General features: G+C 39.5%; 1 pseudogene; it reads left to right on the top strand.

Annotated features, from left to right (window-relative positions):
* Positions 1–10985: 10985 nt before the first annotated feature.
* Positions 10986–19327, top strand: part of LOC111225073 — a 9639-nt pseudogene continuing 1297 nt past the window's right edge.

The following is a 19327-nucleotide window of genomic DNA, read 5'->3' as shown; positions in this document are numbered from 1 at the left end:
CTTCCTGCTCTATGGGGAAATAACCTGCTCTGCTTACAGTAAATTACCTCATGATGCCTTCACGCCACATGGGAATAAAGACAACTCCGGCTGCTTCTTCAACTTTTATTAAGTAAATTACAAACCTAAATTTGAGCAAACAAGCTTAGTGTCAGGCCATTTTAATGTGAGAGCTTTTGCTATAAAATAAATTACTGATACCTTATTTATTTTTACAACAGAATGCTGGAAAGACTTGTGTCAAGTTTTCCACTTGTGTAAATGGGTGTAGATGGGATAAATCTTCCTCTCTGTCCAGCCAAAACCCCCACATTCTTTACAATCATGTTTCTGCATTTGTACGGCGAGGCTACATTGAGCAAAAAAATCAGAAATTTCGAGAATGAAGTAAAAACATTACAGGAATAAAGAGAGAGAATTTTATTTTGAGAATAAAATCATAATATTTCTAGAAAAAAAGTCATAATATTTCTGTAATATTTTTTTTCCCTCAATGTGGCCCTTATACTCCGTCGTACATTTGAGACCATAGATAGTCCAGTTAAAAAATTTCAACTAAATCTGAATTAGCACTTGGTAACAACACACACATGACTGCAATAAGCTCAATGCTTAAAATTTCTTTCTACACACATTTCAGGTACTAATTTTATATACAAAATTTTACAAAATTGCACATACTGAAAAGCTAAGATAAAAAAACAAAAAAAACAAACAAACAAAACAGAAACAGTATCTTGTATGAAGAATATGGACATAGATTCTCTCTATGTAGGGTCTGTGGGGTAAATTCTACCATGTTTCTATAGACCTTGAAAGCACCATGACTAGCGATCCAGGTTTCTTTCCTTGCGTGGGCTCTTTCACACAACTTCAAAGTGAATGACACATTTCTGCTCGGTCGTTTATCTTCACCATGATAATAGAAATGACATGATCCAGTTACATTCTCTACAGTCAGCGAAGAACCATGGACATACAGTTGGCCTCCTACAGTACACACTATCAACTGAACACTGAAGGAAACAGAGGGGGCGAAGGTTGTTGCACAGGTGCACTGTCACATATTCACCACCAGATGGCACAAAAAGATTCAACTGCAGCTGCTCGATCTTTTGTGGACTGCTGCAGTCTGTGCATTGGAGTCACTGAACATCATGATCTGTTACACTTTTCTGTCGTATTTCATGAACTTCAGTGAGATCCATTCTTGATGCAAAAGGGATTACAAAACATAGCATCCTCAGATAAATGATGAAGCCTTCATTTAATTTCTTGTGTGGCACTATGTAAACAAAGGCTTATTCATTTTTCATTCATTCATCTTTACTATAACAACAGAGTATCTCAAAGAACACCTCCACAGGGCTGGGGAACTCATGCCCACCAGACTAGAGCCAGTGCTGCTGGTTTGTGCTTGTGGAGGTTTAAAACCATCATGGGTTCCTGTTTCTCGAGGTTCTGTGGTGCCAGGATTAGGTGTATTTTACCTTTGTACATTAAAAATAATAACAAACAACCACAAACCATCTTTTTTTTTTTTGAAAGGTCAAATTATGGCATATGGGGAAAAGGAAGACTAAAGGTATTTCAGAACTTTTACTGCCCTGCAGCACGGTTAGCCGGTTAGCACGGAAAACATTAAAATGATTACCCAAGATGTTCATGGATAAACATCCATCACAATTTACAGACCCACTTTCTGCTTCAGCTTTGACCTGCTGTATGTACTGCAGTTGTGTAGACACAGTGAAATGAAAGACATTTCAGCTTGATCTCAAAATAAAGTGTTTTAGATCATCTGGACAAACTGTTGGCTTGTTTCCAACCTGACTGTGCTCAGGACTTCTTTTTAGTGATACCATCATGTTCCCAGAACTCAGAGCACAGTGTTGTCACAACTGAGGGAATGATGGATTAAACTGTGTAAATAAGACATACAGTAATGCACTGGAATTATCCTCTTTGAAATATTTTGTCAGCCTCATTAACCAAGCATTACTGAGAGAAAAAGTAGTCCCTCATATATTATCCTATCCTTTCCTGACACCTGGACCTGGCAGTTTAATCTGCCACACCTGAATTGAAGCACCCCCAGCCTGCAGAGACAGTACTGCATCATCATGGCAGCTGTGTTCAGACACAAAGAGTGAGAGTGAGAGTAACAGTCATGGATCAGTGTGCTGCTGCTGCTGCAGCAGAACGGGGGCCTCTCCACAGCGGTCTGAGCCGCAGAAAGCTGTTGGCTGATATCAAACCAGGATACTGCGCCTGCTGTGTTTGATGAGGGCTGCCCTCAGTGAGTCCAGGTGTGTGTACAGATGTTTTAGACCCACCAGAGATAAGATGAAGCTTCTTTTCAGAGGAGGGGGGTGAGGTGGGGGTGGACAGTCACTGACAACATGTGTTGGTGGTGTAAGACACAGGAGCCACTGTTGTGCTGAACCATCTGACAGGATCTTTTAGCACAGCTCAGTGAGATAACTGTGCTACATGCTACCACCATACAGATGTGTCCAGACGGGATCAAAACATTTGTGTCTTGTCTCCTGTGTTCCAATCTGGTTACAGTCTCATGTCTTGGGGATTGGGGTTACTATAGCGCAAACAGAACTTTGTAATACAACATGCTTTACAGAAAAACTGATGAACTAATCAACAATAATCAGATGCAGTAAAAACACGCAACAAAGCCGAACCTACTGAAATAGTCAGGATCAAAATGAATGTTATCAGTTTGCCTTTAAACGGTGTTAATGTTGGAGTACATCAGGTAAAGACCTCCCTTAGCATGGACCATAAAAACCAAAATCAACTTACACTCTTGTCTTTACAGACAAGAAGTCCATCTATCCATCCATTATCCATACTGCTTATCCTTATAGGGTCGCAGGGGGCTGGAGCCAATCCCAGCTGAGACTGGGTGAGGGCGGGGGAAACCCTGGACAGGTTGCCAGTCCATCACAGGGCTGACACATAGAGACGAACAACCAGTCACGCTCACATTCACACCTATGGGCACTTGAGAGTCGCCAGTTAAACTAATGTGCGTCTTTGGACTGTGGGAGGAAGCTGGAGAACCCGGAGAGAACCCACGCAGACGCGGGGAGAACATGCAAACTCCTCACAGAAAGGCCCCAGGCCCCGGGGTCCAAACCCAGAACCTCCTCACTGTGACAAGAAGTCACATTTTGTAATCAAGTCTTCAACTAACTGGAACACAATACAAAGAAATACATTATATTCCTATACGTATGCATATACTGTGATCACAGTGTCCCCAGTTTGATCCAAGTCAGAGCACTTGACATCCACCCTCTCTTTCCCTGTAAAATCTAAAGATCTAAAAACAGGTGATATCTGTTATCGAGAGCAGCCAAAGTCCAAAGACTCAGTCCCAGCTTGTTGTATTAGCTGTAGTCAGGCCACAGTCTTTAGAAGTAAACCTGTGAGGAAAGTGTAGCAGACCAGAGGTAATTACGTGTAAGTTTTCTGCATCAGCCTACTCCAGCTGGCCTCTTACTCTAAACATATCTTAGGAGACACAAAGCGGATTATGTTTGTGACGTGACACTGGATTGTGAGTTTTTCACAATATACCCCAAATATCATGGGAACTACTTTGAACCAAATACTCCTCCAGTGTTTTCTGTGGATTATCCACAGTTACACTGCGTCTGGAAATAAGCAACACAAACACAATTCTATATAACCGAGGTCGAGGTCTAAATCAAAACCTGGACAACTAAAACTAAAGCTACCTGAATGAAACGATACCACCAGAGGGAAAAGGGTGAATAATAGTAAAGTAAGCCTTTAAAACTAATGGAAATTACCATTTTACTTCTCAGCTCTGAGTTGCTGCAGTTTACTTCATGTTTCGTGAACAGAGCACGCCTCTTTCCATAACCCTCTTGCCCTTTTATTCCTGTGGGGGCTGATGTCACTGCAGTAAATGTCTGTTCTGATGTTTGAAGTTATTCTGGGCTTTGTTGCGTAATTAGGAGCTCTCCATCATTATTTATACTCACTTCAATCTCTGACTATTGCTTTATATTTGTCTATCTATAAGATATCTGCAGGGCGGCCAGACCTTTCCTTTCCATTAATAGCAGTGAAGTCTGTCTGCCATCCATCAGAGCTGACCCATATCTGCAGCCCTCAGCCTCAATCTGCCGCCCACCCCTACTGCACAGCTGAGTGTCAGCTAATGGGGAGGGAACAGTGATATTTCAAGCTAGACTATTGCCTCTCAGTTGTCCTCATTCTTATAATCAGTCTATTTAAATAGAGCAGAACCACACTGCACATGGACAAGACAAAGAGAAGAGTTGTCTGATGAGATAAGGAAGAAAATAACAGGGTCAAGGCTACAAGACCATCTCCAAGCAGCTTAATGTTCCTATGATTACTATTATTATTTTTATTTATTATTTTTTTCTCATTTCGTTTATGTTGAGATGAGGTTTTAACATAAGTCATCACCAACTCAGTGACGAGGCACTCGGCTGACCCAGTGGAGCAAACATGATCAGTCAGTCAGTCAGTCAGTCAGTCAGTCAGTCAGTCAGTCGTAGTAGTCAGTTTCCTTTTCATACCTTTATTGTAACTGCAGCGAGAGAAACAGGAAAACTGGGGAGAAAGAGGGAAAGAGGGGGATGACGTGCAGCAAAGGGCCAAGGGTCTAATTCAAACGTGGGCCGGCCATTGCAGTGAGGATTTTCCAGCTGAACTACACCACATGTTGCACGTGTTGTACATGTACATCACAAAGCTGCACGTTTTTGTCCACTTGTTTAAAGCAGGACATTAGCTTATTTTATCATCAACACACAGTAAAACTACATCATCTCTACAGTGCCTACATTCTTTTTGAAAGTAGTGTTACATGCCGTTCTTTCACATAAAAGCCTTTTCTTTTATTACTCATTTTTTTTCAGAATTTTATCTTTTGTTCTCTTCTTTCAAAGCAAAAAGGAAAGAAAGATACAAAGAGACAGATACATGCCATTTACCCAGGGTCTGGGTAGATTACAGTTTGAGCCATGTAGTCATGGTTCCAGAGGAGAAAACAGGAGCGCACTCCCTGAGATAATTACTGCATAACCTCTGCTTCCATCTATTTAACACTCATCTGTCTCTGGCTCTGTATGTCTCACCTACTTATTTTCCTTTATCTGTGAACTAAGGGAAGATAATTATGTTCCATACATAACCTCCTCCTCCTACAGATGAATGAGTAAAGAGCTCTCTGTTTGATGAAAATAGTGCTCTGACATTTCTCCTTAATGGATCTCTCTATTGTCAAGTGGCACTCAGTACAAATGGGGGCTGCGGGGAAAGACACCCACATGCAGCACTCTGTCGTCAGCACGGCTTGTTTTTTTCTGTTGTTGCTGTACTTCACATTTTCATTCTACAGAGGCCTGTCAGATGATTTCCTTCACCTGTAGAGCAACACGATAAAGGGAGCTCAATGTCACAGATGGAACAGATGCAATCCTGCTGTGATTTATAAAAAATGTTTTTGGAAAATTCAAAAAGTAAGAAAGAAAGTCATTTGGTTCTTTAGGTTGTCTATGTTGTTTTAAGAATTAGTGTGAGAGTGGAACGTAAAGTGATAGTTAAGGATATTTAATGTGGGGTCGTGTGACGACTTAGTCAGTGTACCCGTAGTAAATTCAGATAGGTGCACTCTCAGTTCAGAGAAACAAACAAGAGAAGAAGCTGAGTGATGAAACAAAAAGGTGTTTTAACCACTTTAAAAAAAAAGAAGCCTGTTGTACAGTTTAGCTCTTTCAAACAGCAGTGTATGTAATACAGTGTGCACTGTAGGTGTGCTTGTGCATAGGAATACGGTAGTTCCACGGTTGAGAAAATGAAGTTCCAAAGGAAAGGTCTGTTTGATAGTAAGATAAAGTGCTGAAAATATTCAAAACAAAGTGTACACTTCAACTGATATTAGTTTTACTCAGTGGGCATATTTTAAGTGATAAAACAGCAGCACACTGCTCAGCTTCTGTGCTGCTACTACTGCTGCTTCTCTAAACTGAGAGCGCACAGATGTGAATCCACTGCAGGTAACACACTGACTACAGAGACGTACCTCACACACATCCCCACGTCAAATAACCCCAGCTATCACTTTAAGGTGCCCAAAGATGGCTGAGAAAACAGGTTTGGTGAACCTGAGGTTTGGAGTGCTGTACTGGAGAGGTCAAGGGAGATCGATCTGCATGTGTTTTATTGATTTAGACAAGACTTATGACTGTGTCCTTAAAGGTGTAATGTTGGGAGTACAGAGCCATGTATAACTACAGTAAGAGCTGTGTCTGTATCCTCAGCAAAAAGTCAATCACTTTCTTAGTGGGACATGGGTTGTGCCTTGCCAGCTTGCTTGTGATTGTTGTTGCGACCCTGTGGAACTTAGGGCATGTTTCTGACTTCCAATTCTGCAAAATTAGGCATTTGGTTAAAAGGGTACAAAGAGAAACGGCTAATTTCTTGTAGCTGGTTAAAGAGCAGGTAGTAGACGTTAGGCCAAATATAGCCAACATGGGATTTGGGGTAATAGCTATATAGGCTTTTGTCAGGTAATCAAAAATAAGTAACCAGAAGGGTTTCAGTTTTAGGCAGGACCAAAACTGGTGGATGAGTGTACCAATTCCCTTTTTACATTTCTCATAAAATGGGGACACTCCTGGGGAAATGGGAGAGTCTGGATTTGGTATATAGTAAGTTCTACGCACAACTTTGAATTGAATTAAAGCAGCTGGGTTTCCTCCTTCGGAATTCTTCTATAACCTTGGTTCCCCAGCGATATTCAGTCTGTTGCACGATCACCAGTCCACTCACCCACGGGTTAAATCTTCCCACTGTTAGTTTTCAAACTAACTGTTAAATCTCTCCATTAAAAGCCAACTTCTAAAAGTTAACTTCTTTAAAACAAAAGCTTACTTTCCTGTTCGCACGTGGCGCTCCTGCCACGCATGAATCCAGACCAGCTCTCTCAGTGACACCGTGCTGCTTCTGTTTAATGTTGGCAAGGCTCTTGTCTGTTGTACTTGGCTGCGTTTATGGAAAAAAAAAACAAAAAAACACCAACCACACACTAATGAGATTCAATTATTCAATTATGAAATCCAAGAAGTATGCATTACCTAAGTGTAAGAATGCAATAACATAAAAACAAACCACTGTGCGTGGTGTGGAGGTTCCTTCACTTCATCCTCTGCACATTTCGTAACACTGACAGGTTGTTTTATTATTTTATGATCTACATTTTATATAATAATTTTATATATACCGTATATATATATAGATATGATATAGATATGATCTTTTTTTTTTGGGATACAACAATGCATATCCAAGTGTTTACCTTCTTTTCTCTTTTTTAACAGGAACATCCCCCCAACACAGTCTCTGTATAGAAAATAACACAAATAATAAATTATAATGTATAAATAAATATATCAATTATATAGAACATACAACATTCAAATACTTATGAATATGAATTTGTAATAACTAATATAAATAAATAAAAAGGAAAAAAAAGGAAAATTATATGAAGAAACCTAAAGAGTAAATAAAGGAGAAAAAAAAAGAAAAAATGAATAAGAGGGTAGAAGAAATTTGGGCAGGGAGGGAGGGACAGTTTATCTAATGATTAAGCAGTTGTTGAACAATATTTAAAGGGCTCTTAGAAAGTACAAAATCTTTTGTATCACAGTGTGTTAGCATGCTCTTATGTCACATATTTCTAACTAGTGTTATAGAAGAGCGAGTCATCTACATTTTAGTATTTATGTCCTCATTACATAACTGCTGCTTTTCTCTAAAACCCACTTCACGCCTTCGACAGCTCACTGGTGATAATACCTCAGCTTTTACTTTACATGTGAGACCACCTTGCCAGTAAAAACAACACCTCCAGTACACAGTGGAGGAGGCCGGTGTTAAAATAATACATCACCCACCTCCACCACAGACATCTTTGCTGTGATAATTTATAACCTGTCACAGGAGAGAGTGTTCATATTGCAGATAGAAATAAACTTATATCTCTACACTACCTACAGAAAAATGATACGGAGAAGAATATTAAAGAACCTGCCATAAATGTTAAAAACTACAAACTGTGGTGCCATGTTTCTTAAGGAAACTTATTCTGAAAAAACTGAAGCGGTGCAGTGGAAGTCTGGCACCTTAAATGGTCCTTTTGTACGGAACATATCTCTTACACTGAACAGACACATTCCTTTGACAGAGGACAACCTGCCAGTGCATTTCATATCTGCTTTAGCCGGGTTAAAACTCAAATTATTTATGTCAGGACGCTGCTGATTTACATTCTGTGATAAGGTGTATAATAGTCAGTATAAATGGCGGTGATAATGTAATCATTCATCAGTCCCCCTCAGAGTGAGTCATCATCACACTTGCTTTTATTAGCAAGTGGATAAAGGCCCAAGAGTCTGTTGAGCAAACTCAGTGCCAATCATAAGTACCTCTGTTTTTATCTTCATCTAAATTGTCTTGAGACATCCAGCTTCTCCTAGAGTCCAGACAGCTGAGTGTCATCAGCGTGAATACCTTTATATATCTATACCATTGTTTGACCTGTTCTCTACCTGTCCTCCAACCTCAGCGACCATATTGTTTGTTTGTCCCTACCCTCAGATATGACCCATACGAGTTTCTCTTTAAATAGCGCCTCTACAGTTGCAGACGTACTGGACCTTCTTTTAAAGACTGTTCTTATTGAGAAAGCTGAACGTGGACAGATCACTGTTAAAAATGTTTTATTCATCTTTTGATCTATTGATTCAATTTGAACTTTTGCAATGATCTGTTGGTTTGGGAACCTCAGGTTGAGAAAATGTAGTGCCCATAGACTGTAAATAAAGATGGATGTAGCCTCTGTGACGTCACCCACGGGTTTCTGAAGAGTGGTTTTCAAGCACAGAGTGAGCCACTCTGCCGTTGCCATCTTGGCAGTACCTGTCTCCGCCCCTCTCTCTCTCTCAACTAATCCAAAAACGGTCAAAGAGGAGGGGGCGTGTGTGGAGCTGAATCCTTGGTGAAATTAGCTCTAGAGACCAAAACAGTTTTTGCACCAGGCTGTAAACATGTTTATTTCTGCTGTAAAGTTGGACATTTTAACATGGGATTTTTGGGGCCAGCCTCAAGGAACTGCAGTTTTCAGGACACCAGTGTTAGCTTCACATTGTTTGGATTGGTAGTGTCATAGGAAAAGGCTGTTTGAGGGCAAGATAAAGTGGTGAAAATATTCAAAACAGCCTCCAGGACTCTTTCTCTTTTGAGAATTTTGGAAATTATTTTAAAATTCATCCTCTAATTAGGGTGATACAAAATAATTTTTTGTCATCCCTCCCATTTTGTTGTGTCATATAAATTTGCAATCAGTCATTCACTCATCATTTTGAAGATATTTATCAAACCACATGCTGACTGTACTCACCATTGTGGATATTACCTGCTACTTTTTTTGTTATCACCACAGAGGTTTCTAAGCGATCTGAAGCGATACCAAAACATGACATGAAAACGCTGCAGACTAGTGATTGGTCAGAGAGAATCGTAATTACTGCACTGTGATTGTGTGAGATGAGACGTTCGGAAAACACTCGCCAAGCGACTGCACACACCTCATTAGACCCTGTTACATTTCTGTTAGTTATTGTACTCTGCTTTTAGTACGACAACCAGCAAAACCGTGCCGAGGTCAGTTGAGTTGGTGCAGGTGTTTCTCTGTTTGGTATCACTTCATTGTCCTCCATTGTTCATGTGTGTGTCCCATTGAAGATGACATCATGATAACTGAGTCGTAACCATGTGGTGGAAAAATGCTAATTACCCATGGTGCCCTGCACTGCAATATGTACTGAGCGCACACTTTGTCTCACTGTGGTAAACAGTTCACGTATTTTTCAAGCTGTCATTTTTCCAGGTAAAAATGCTTCAGAATTTGTTCTAATTGGTCTAAAGAAGTAACAATTTATATAATTATACATTAGTGTCGACAAACATGAGACACATTAAACTTTGTATCTAATATCATTAATTCATTCTGAAGTCACAGATACCAAACATGATGTTGTGGGCAATTTCCTTTCACACTACATTTAGTCTTTGATCCTTTGGAAATTATGTAAAACTGCAAGTTGAAATGAAATTATTATAACTTTGGAGAAAACAGATGAGGTTTCAACAGATGTTCTCCCGAACTTAGGAGACTGTGCTGCAGTTGGTGCTGAGGCGATTAAATCCTTCAGGAAATCCTCTCCTCCGTCCAGCACTTTTCCAGGATGATGCTGATCCAGAGAAAAGTGGATTCTGGCAGCTCAGCTGTTCTGCTCATCCAGTGTGTTTATAGCTAATAGAAACATGTAGCTTATCAGCACGTTATGTAAAAAGAAGAAAACCAGGGGGCTGTAGGCCTCAGAACTATGCAGTTATGTAACTGATTTACCTGCACATGCAGTGGTTCAAGTTGAAATATTGTGGATTTATTATGAATTCAACACTCATTAATTGCTGCTGCCATTATGAACTGAGGCAGGGGGGGATGGTGTCTATTGTGGCTATTGTCATGTTTCAGATGGCTATGAATTCTTCGCACTTCCACCAAAGAGACATCCTCCTCTTATCTCTCACGTGGTTTCATTTCAATAATGTTTGACGCTCAAACAGTAAAAATGAATAAATGCAGCAAAACTTTTTTTTTTTTCTTCTTTCCAACTTCTTGTGACCCCGTAGGATTGAGACAACTGGACTAAACTAGCCATTATCTAAAGCAGTTAAATCAGTTCCACCTCTGAGACTAATTTTGAGTCAGAGGATGTTAATTTCACACTTCCATGTTTTTGTTTTTTTTCACAGCCTGTTGCTGTGCCGCCTCCTGAAGGGCCGCCCACCCTCCCACCGCCCAGCCTGCACCCGCGGGCTGCACCAGCTCCTCCAGGCAGCTCATGGGCTCCGACCACGCTGTCTCCTCCCCGGCTCTTCACAGCATGACATCTGAGGGATATTTCTGTGGCGGACACTAGTCTTGTTTCTACAGCGAACATGAATGACATCAAGATTGCTGTGCTGGGCAGTGAAGGTGTTGGGAAATCAGGTAGTTGAGGAGGGACCAATGCTGTTGGACATCGGGAATAAACAGGTGTCGCTGTTCACGGAGCTCACCTGTCTGTCTCTCTGTCTGTCTGTCTCTCTGCAGCTCTCATCGTCCGCTTCCTCACCAGGCGCTTCATCGGGGAGTACGCCTCTTCCTCAGGTAATAATCTGTGCATGCGCCGCTTCCCTTTGTATTTACAGACTGTCCTTGAGGGGAAAGAGACTTTCACTGTTAAATCCTGACTTCTACTAAACGCACCTTCTCGGCCTTAAGTTTTCATTCATTGAAAACACATCTGTAAATAAACCTCCATAAATCTGATTGGAGATCAGAGAAAGAAGAAGCTCCTCAGTCAGTGATCAGTGATAGTTCAGTTCATCAATGGCTCTCAACGAACAGCAACTTAAAATAGATCATTCACTGCACTTCATTTTCCAACATGTAAACAAACACGGACTAAAAAGAAAGTGGGGCTCAAGTCGAAGCCCACAACTTAACTCACTGTATCCAGGGCAACATAGTATTTCTATTTTTTGAACAGTTTAGTTTATATCTGTTGTGTTATCAGAGTTGATATCACTGCATGTCACCTACAGCTGATCAGATGTAAACAAACGCATTTGACTGACAACTCACCTGAGGCCGACAACTGACAAGTTGTGATGCTTAAAGTTTGTACTCTGCACCCATGGTTTGTACAGACTATATTCTCTGAACCTTTGGGTGAGCTAGTCTAAAACACGTGTTGGAGACTCCTGACTTACACTTACTATTCAAACCTAAAAACATATTTCAGCTTGGGGATCTCCATTAGAATTTACAATGAAATTCCACTGGTTTTAACAAAGTTTGACTCTGTTCTGTCGGATTCACAGAATTCCTAGACCTTTAAAAACAATCAGATCACATCAGTTTTGTAGCTACTGTTCCACAACTGTATGTCATTTACTTTTACACACTTCCGGAGTCAGTGCAACATTTCTGTTTCAGTCACCAGGCTCTGTCAACTACAAACATCCCATATCTACATTTGCATATCTACATTTGACTGTTTACATTATTAAGTAGGACTGGGAGCTCAGTTTCAACTCAAATGTGTCTGTAATCAAATATGTCACGTACCAAACATTGGGATTGAATGCCTGGTCAGATTCATAACACTGTTTACTTATCCAGGTAGTTCCTGTTTGACCTCTGCAACTTCATTTTAAGAGCAAGGCCTAAATGTTTGATCCCTCTAATGTTATTTTTTCTAAATTGTTAACCTCCATCCAGCTGTAATGATACTCTGCAGCCTCATTGAAAGGCTACCTGACCTGTATGGAGAATGACTCACATTAGTCTTAGATAGTGGCTCAATGTGCCATTGTTTTCCAGAGAATAATCTAGTTTCATCTGAGCGTTTGGCTTCTGACCAGGCCAAATCAGCGCTGCTGAGTGGAGCAGCTACATAAGCCACACTTTCCTCTGGCCTTGGTTAGATGATCAAAATAAAACCTTCTGGCATGTGTAACCTACCTACAGTGAACTTAAAGCACAGAGGCAGTTGTAATGCCACTGTTCTAGGATCAAAGCCCAATTGTTGGTTAGACCGTAACAGCAGAATCAGCCATTTAAACGTGAATGTCTGTGACTGAGTGAGTGACAGAGTTGAATAATGCAGTTTCCTCATTGGTATTTGCTCTTTCAAAATGATTTAGTGGGAACATGCAGTGTTGTCCTAATGCAGGACATATGAAGAGGGGAGAAGGACAATGACAAAAAGGGCCACAGAGACCAGGACTAGTGGAGACCAGGATTAAAGATGTGCTTGAATGTGGGGATGAAATGTGTATATAGATTTTTAAAAGCAGCCACACTAATTACAAGATGATTAAACCCAGAATGAGGCAGTAATGCAACATGATGAAGGCCAACTGTGGAGGACCAGGGATTTCACTGGAAATAAACAATTTATAAATACATTTATTCATTCATAGCTAATCAATTAGCTTAGTGATTTAGCTTCTCCTTTTAGCCTTTCTTTGGCATTCTGAACCTTCAGTGCTGATAAAGCCCAATGGTTAGCTCTCCAACCAATCAGAGAGCTTGTTACATCCCATGGCCAATTGGGATTGCTTACTTACACTGAAGGCCCAGAGGGTCACAGAAAGGCTAAAAGGAGATGCTAAATGACTAAGCTAATTGATTAGCTAATAGGAAAAGGAAAATCAGCTGGAAAAAGGAAAAGGAAATTGAAGAGGGAATTACAATTTTTTAAATGCATTTACAAATGGTTTTTCAAATTCTATTACTTATTCATGAATTAATACATATTTTTATATGGTTTATTTATTTGAGTTTTTTATGCTGTTTTTGAATCTGAAGTAGTTACCAATGGATTAATCATTCATTTATAAATTATTTTTACAATTCCTATTTTTAAAGCCTGTTAAAATATGAAATAAAGGAAATGCTTTATTACTTTTCCTGTGACATCCCTGGTCCTTCATATCTTTGACTAACTTTTTTTTTTTCAAAAATGCACCTGGTGACTTTTTGGACAAACTGTAGTGACACACCTCTCTATGCTGACCACTAGGTAGTTGATGTGAATGAGCCTCTAACTTTGTCTCTGGATGATCATTTTATAAGTAAATACAGCTGAAATCACAACTCAGCCGTCATCTTTAAGGTATGTTGTTGTAATGGTGATTTTGTCAGACAAGTGTCACAGGATTTTAGCGCCAGAGCGGCAGCTTGGAAGTGACCGCTCGTTAACATTTGTCACAATTTCTGACCTGTTCCATTGTCATGACACAGAAACAGAAACAGAAAAACATGTGAATGAGAACAGCTTTATTGTGAATTTTGCTTTATTAAAATACTGTATATGTGAGACACAGAGAGGAGAGAAGCAAACATATAAAGAGCTGAAGCCAGCTGTTACTAGGCGGAATGCAAATAGCTGACAACCTGGTTCAGCCATATACATTACAGATTAGATACCAAGTTTATCTTTTACTATAATCACTGAGTATTAGTATTGTGCAGTCACCAGAGCTCAGCTGAGCTCTGGTGAACCCAACCCCCCACGTGTCAGCTGACACACACATACATTTAACATTTGTTAATAAATATAAAACAACAGTATATATACAATTCAATCAAATATTTTCAGATATTTACTGTATATGCACAGGCAAGAAAATGTTAGTAGACCTGAGAACTTGAAGTAAAAGATAAAAGAGTTAAGAGTTAAGTAAGAGATAAAATATGTAAAATACTGATATTTATTCAAGTTGGGATGTGTTTATTTATAAAATGGATTTATATCTGTATAAATTTGTTGGTATTTGTTAATAGATTGGAGATTGAAAATTGTGAACACTATGAGATACCCATGAATTACTTATACATCAGGAAACATTCATTTGTCACCAATACTGAGCATTTTCTGTCTCTATATGCTAGTGTTAAGATAGATAACAGGAAGTTGGTAATTGTAGTTTGGCCCTATGATTTGGCCACTCACCAACATGCTAAGCAGTTGCAGCAGAGGCTGTGACTCACAGCTCATGGAGGACCTTTTTTTCATATTCAGAAGTTTTCCAAAAACAGAAAAAGAAAAAACACCTTGACATGTACTCTTCCTCATGCGTTTCTACGGTTACCTGTTTACACAGTTACATTGTATTGTGAAAAGTATAGAGACAAATGTTTAACTGAGAATAAAAGACACTGAGGTGTCATATAGTGCTGTGATATAGGAAATGAAGGTTTGCCATTTCTGTCTGAACCTATTTGTTTTCTCTCATCTCATATAAAGTACTGGAGAACTCTGACAGCCAGGTTTTAAAACAACAATTTCTTTATTCCAGACATTCAGAATAGTCTTTGCAAACCTGTCATTCATCAACCTTTTTTGTTTCTACTTGTTGAACTCATAGTTACACTCTTTTGATTTTATGTACACATGGGGCCAACTCGAAAGAGAGTTGATGAGTGTGAATATGATTTCTCTTGTCTTCCGTCTTGTCTTCCACAGAGTGCATATACAGAAAGTGTCTGTCTGTGGATGGGAGGCAGGTTCATCTGGAGCTTTATGACCCGTGCTCTCAGGTGAGTTTACAGGTAGAGAAAGTAACATAAGAAGACATCACAGATGATCCCTGCTTGGCAACTGGGTGCACTTACCAAGCAGTGGTCAGGTCTTTGCAAAGGGGAATACACAATTCCATGATGGCATCATAATCAAAATTATGTTTTGCAATTATGTAACATGATGAGGATATAGTTTTAGCTGGATCCAGTATATGGCGTCATAATACATCTTATAATGTCACATGTCACACAGTAAAGGGAATGTAAACAATACCAAATATTTAATTTCGTCATATTACATCTTAAAGATCCATATTTTCCTCTTCCTCTGTGTTTTATTTGACGTGCACCATAAGAAGATATATTTGTGGTTTTAAGAACCAAAAACCATCTCAGTGTAGTTTTACATCTCCTCTCTCAGGCTTCTCTCTGGAGCTCTAGTAACAACAGGTTGGTGAGTCAATCAGGAGAGAGGAGGCTCTGAGCCTCTCTTCTGATTGGCTGACTGTTTTCTGAGTGATCTCTTAAAAATATAGCAGATTTCAGGTAAACACTCAGAGAAACCAAATCCTGCGAGGTTGGATGGTGGGTCCAGGTGGGTGGGGCTTGGGGCATGGCTGAGAGTGGTGACTGCTTTGTTGTGACATCACAAAGTTACAGAAGTCTTGACAGCTGGTTTTAAGGCTCAGTGTCTGAATACAGGCTGTGTGCATTTCTCTGTGGACTGAGGCTTTGATACCTTCACAGTATTAATATAGAACCTAGACCTGCTTTATAATCAAACAGCACATGGACTTAACTTCACCTTGCCCAAGCTCACTCATTAGTATACTGTACACATAGAGCAACTTTATTTTGTATCATACAGTCCTTTGTTTTTCACTGAGAAAAGTTAATGATTTACTGAGGCAGAGCCTAACAAGGACAGCAATAACAAAATCATCTTAAAATGTAAATATACTGCTGTAATTAAACCCTTTCCAACTAGATTTGTTTAAATCACCATCAAAATGTAATGTTTAATAAATGGATGTTTCTAGAAATGAATATAAATGATTCTTACACTAGCGAGAATTGCATCATATGAATGTCCTTTGTTGAAATATTCCTTTATGATTTCAATCTCCTCCTCCATCCTTTCCAACTCACTTTAACAAGGATGCAAGGACACTGCTGAGTGTAGGACACAATAGACACAGGAAATGACATTGAACTGTAGCCAAGGTTCTGTCCAATCACAAACAAAAAGTGTTTTGCCACCTTTTCCATAATCTGAAATCTCAGTGTGTTTTCTCAAATGTCCTTGTGCTTTCTGAAATGTTGTTGTGTTTTGACCCTCAGGGCTACTGTATAATTCTTTATGACTCATGGAAACATCTGAAGTTCCTAAAACTTTTGCACAGTCGTGTACATGAACCAAAATAATAGGAGATGTTTGTGCCCATGACCTCCCACTTTGGACTTCTTGCACTTGTGTGTTTAAAAACGGGGCCCGGTGAATCTAAAGCTAAAGCCCATTAGTATCATCCATCTCAGTTTGCAGAGCCAGTGGAGCATGTGGCTGTCCTCAGCTGAACCACTGAGTCCAGCCTGAGGATATAACAAGGATATTAAGACCATTTCCAGAGTCACCTCACAACCACAAACTCTAAACCTTATGAACCTAGTTTCATATCTTCGATCCTCTGTCACTTTGACTAATCAAACTCAACTCAAAATAACTTGATTTATTTATTAAGTCGGTTGACCTTCACCCCCCTCACTCTGTGATGTAGAGGGACAGCTGTATGACCTATAGTCCACCTCCTACCAAATATATTAGACTTTTTTCGTGCAGCCAGTTGTGTATGTACAGTAGAAGGTAGTCTCTTATTTTTGTTAACACTGTGTAAAATAGTGTAACTTTTGTAGCTCTAGTAATATTAATATTGCTGTGATTTTTGATAATGTGTGAAAATGTTAAAACACAAAATGAATATAATGATAACTGGTCATGTGACCTATGTGTATATATTCATCACACCTGTGAACGCTCTGGTAATTGTGCTGAGCGAACCTGAAGAATCCACAGGAGAAACGCGTTGTTCGTTCTCAATAAAAGTCACAGTGACGTGGTCTCAGTCGGCGGTGGTTACGTCTGATTTTTCCACTTTAGTTGTTCCTGCGACCAACTAGCACCTGATCGTTAATACTGGCTGTGCATGGGACTGTTTGGTTAAACTTTATTTATCCGGTAGGAACTTCATGTACAAGCGAGAGAGATTACCAAATATTTAATTTCGTCATATTACATCTTAAAGATCCATATTTTCCTCTTCCTCTGTGTTTTATTTGACGTGCACCATAAGAAGATATATTTGTGGTTTTAAGAACCAAAAACCATCTCAGTGTATGTTTACATCTCCTCTCTCAGGCTTCTCTCTGGAGCTCTAGTAACAACAGGTTGGTGAGTCAATCAGGAGAGAGGAGGCTCTGAGCCTCTTCTCTGATTGGCTGTATTCTGAGTGATCTCTTAAAAATATAGCAGATTTCAGGTAAACATCAGAGAAACCAAATCCTGCGAGGTTGGATGGTGGGTCCAGGTGGGTGGGGCTTGGGCATGGCTGAGAGTGGTGACTGCTTTGTTGTGACATCACAAAGTTACAGAAGTCTTGACAGCTGGTTTTTAAGGCTCAGTGTCTGAATACAGGCTGTGTGCATTTCTCTGTGGACTGAGCGCTTTGATACCTTCACAGTTATTAATATAGAACCTAGACCTGCTTTATAATCAAACAGCACATGGACTTAACTTCACCTTGCCCAAGCTCACTCATTAGTATACTGTACACATAGAGCAACTTTATTTTGTATCATACAGTCCTTTGTTTTTCACTGAGAAAAGTTAATGATTTACTGAGGCAGAGCCTAACAAGGACAGCAATAACAAAATCATTTAAAATGTAAATATACTGCTGTAATTAAACCCTTTCCAACTAGATTTGTTTAAATCACCATCAAAATGTAATGTTTAATAAATGGATGTTTCTAGAAATGAATATAAATGATTCTTACACTAGCGAGAATTGCATCATATGAATGTCCTTTGTTGAAATATTCCTTTATGATTTCAATCTCCTCCTCCATCCTTTCCAACTCACTTTAACAAGGATGCAAGGACACTGCTGAGTGTAGGACACAATAGAAACAGGAAATGACATTGAACTGTAGCCAAGGTTCTGTCCAATCACAAACAAAAAGTGTTTTGCCACCTTTTCATAATCTGAAATCTCAGTGTGTTTCTCAAATGTCCTTGTGCTTTCTGAAATGTTGTTGTGTTTTGACCCTCAGGGCTACTGTATAATTCTTTATGACTCATGGAAACATCTGAAGTTCCTAAAACTTTTGCACAGTCGTGTACATGAACCAAAATAATAGGAGAGTTTTGTGCCCATGACCTCCCACTTTGGACTTCTTGCACTTGTGTGTTTAAAAACGGGGCCCGGTGAATCTAAAGCTAAAGCCCATTAGTATCATCCATCTCAGTTTGCAGAGCCAGTGGAGCATGTGGCTGTCCTCAGCTGAACCACTGAGTCCAGCCTGAGGATATAACAAGGATATTAAGACCATTTCCAGAGTCACCTCACAACCACAAACTCTAAACCTTATGAACCTAGTTTCATATCTTCGATCCTCTGTCACTTTGACTAATCAAACTCAACTCAAAATAACTTGATTTATTTATTAAGTCGGTTGACCTTCACCCCTCTCACTCTGTGATGTAGAGGGACAGCTGTAGGACCTATAGTCCACCTCCTACCAAATATATTAGACTTTTTTTCGTGCAGCCAGTTGTGTATGTACAGTAGAAGGTAGTCTCTTATTTTTGTTAACACAGTGTAAAATAGTGTAACTTTTGTAGTCTCTAGTAATATTAATATTGCTGTGATTTTTGATAATGTGTGAAAATGTTAAAACACAAAAATGAATATAATGATAACTGGTCATGTGACCTATGTGTATATATTCATCACACCTGTGAACGCTCTGGTAATTGTGCTGAGCGAACCTGAAGAATCCACAGGAGAAACGCGTTGTTCGTTCTCAATAAAAGTCACAAGT

Source organism: Seriola dumerili, unplaced genomic scaffold, assembly GCF_002260705.1.
Source record: "Seriola dumerili isolate Sdu_G_001 unplaced genomic scaffold, Sdu_1.0 BDQW01000138.1, whole genome shotgun sequence".
Taxonomy (NCBI): Eukaryota; Metazoa; Chordata; class Actinopteri; order Carangiformes; family Carangidae; genus Seriola; species Seriola dumerili.
This window is presented reverse-complemented; position numbering and strand designations above follow the sequence as displayed.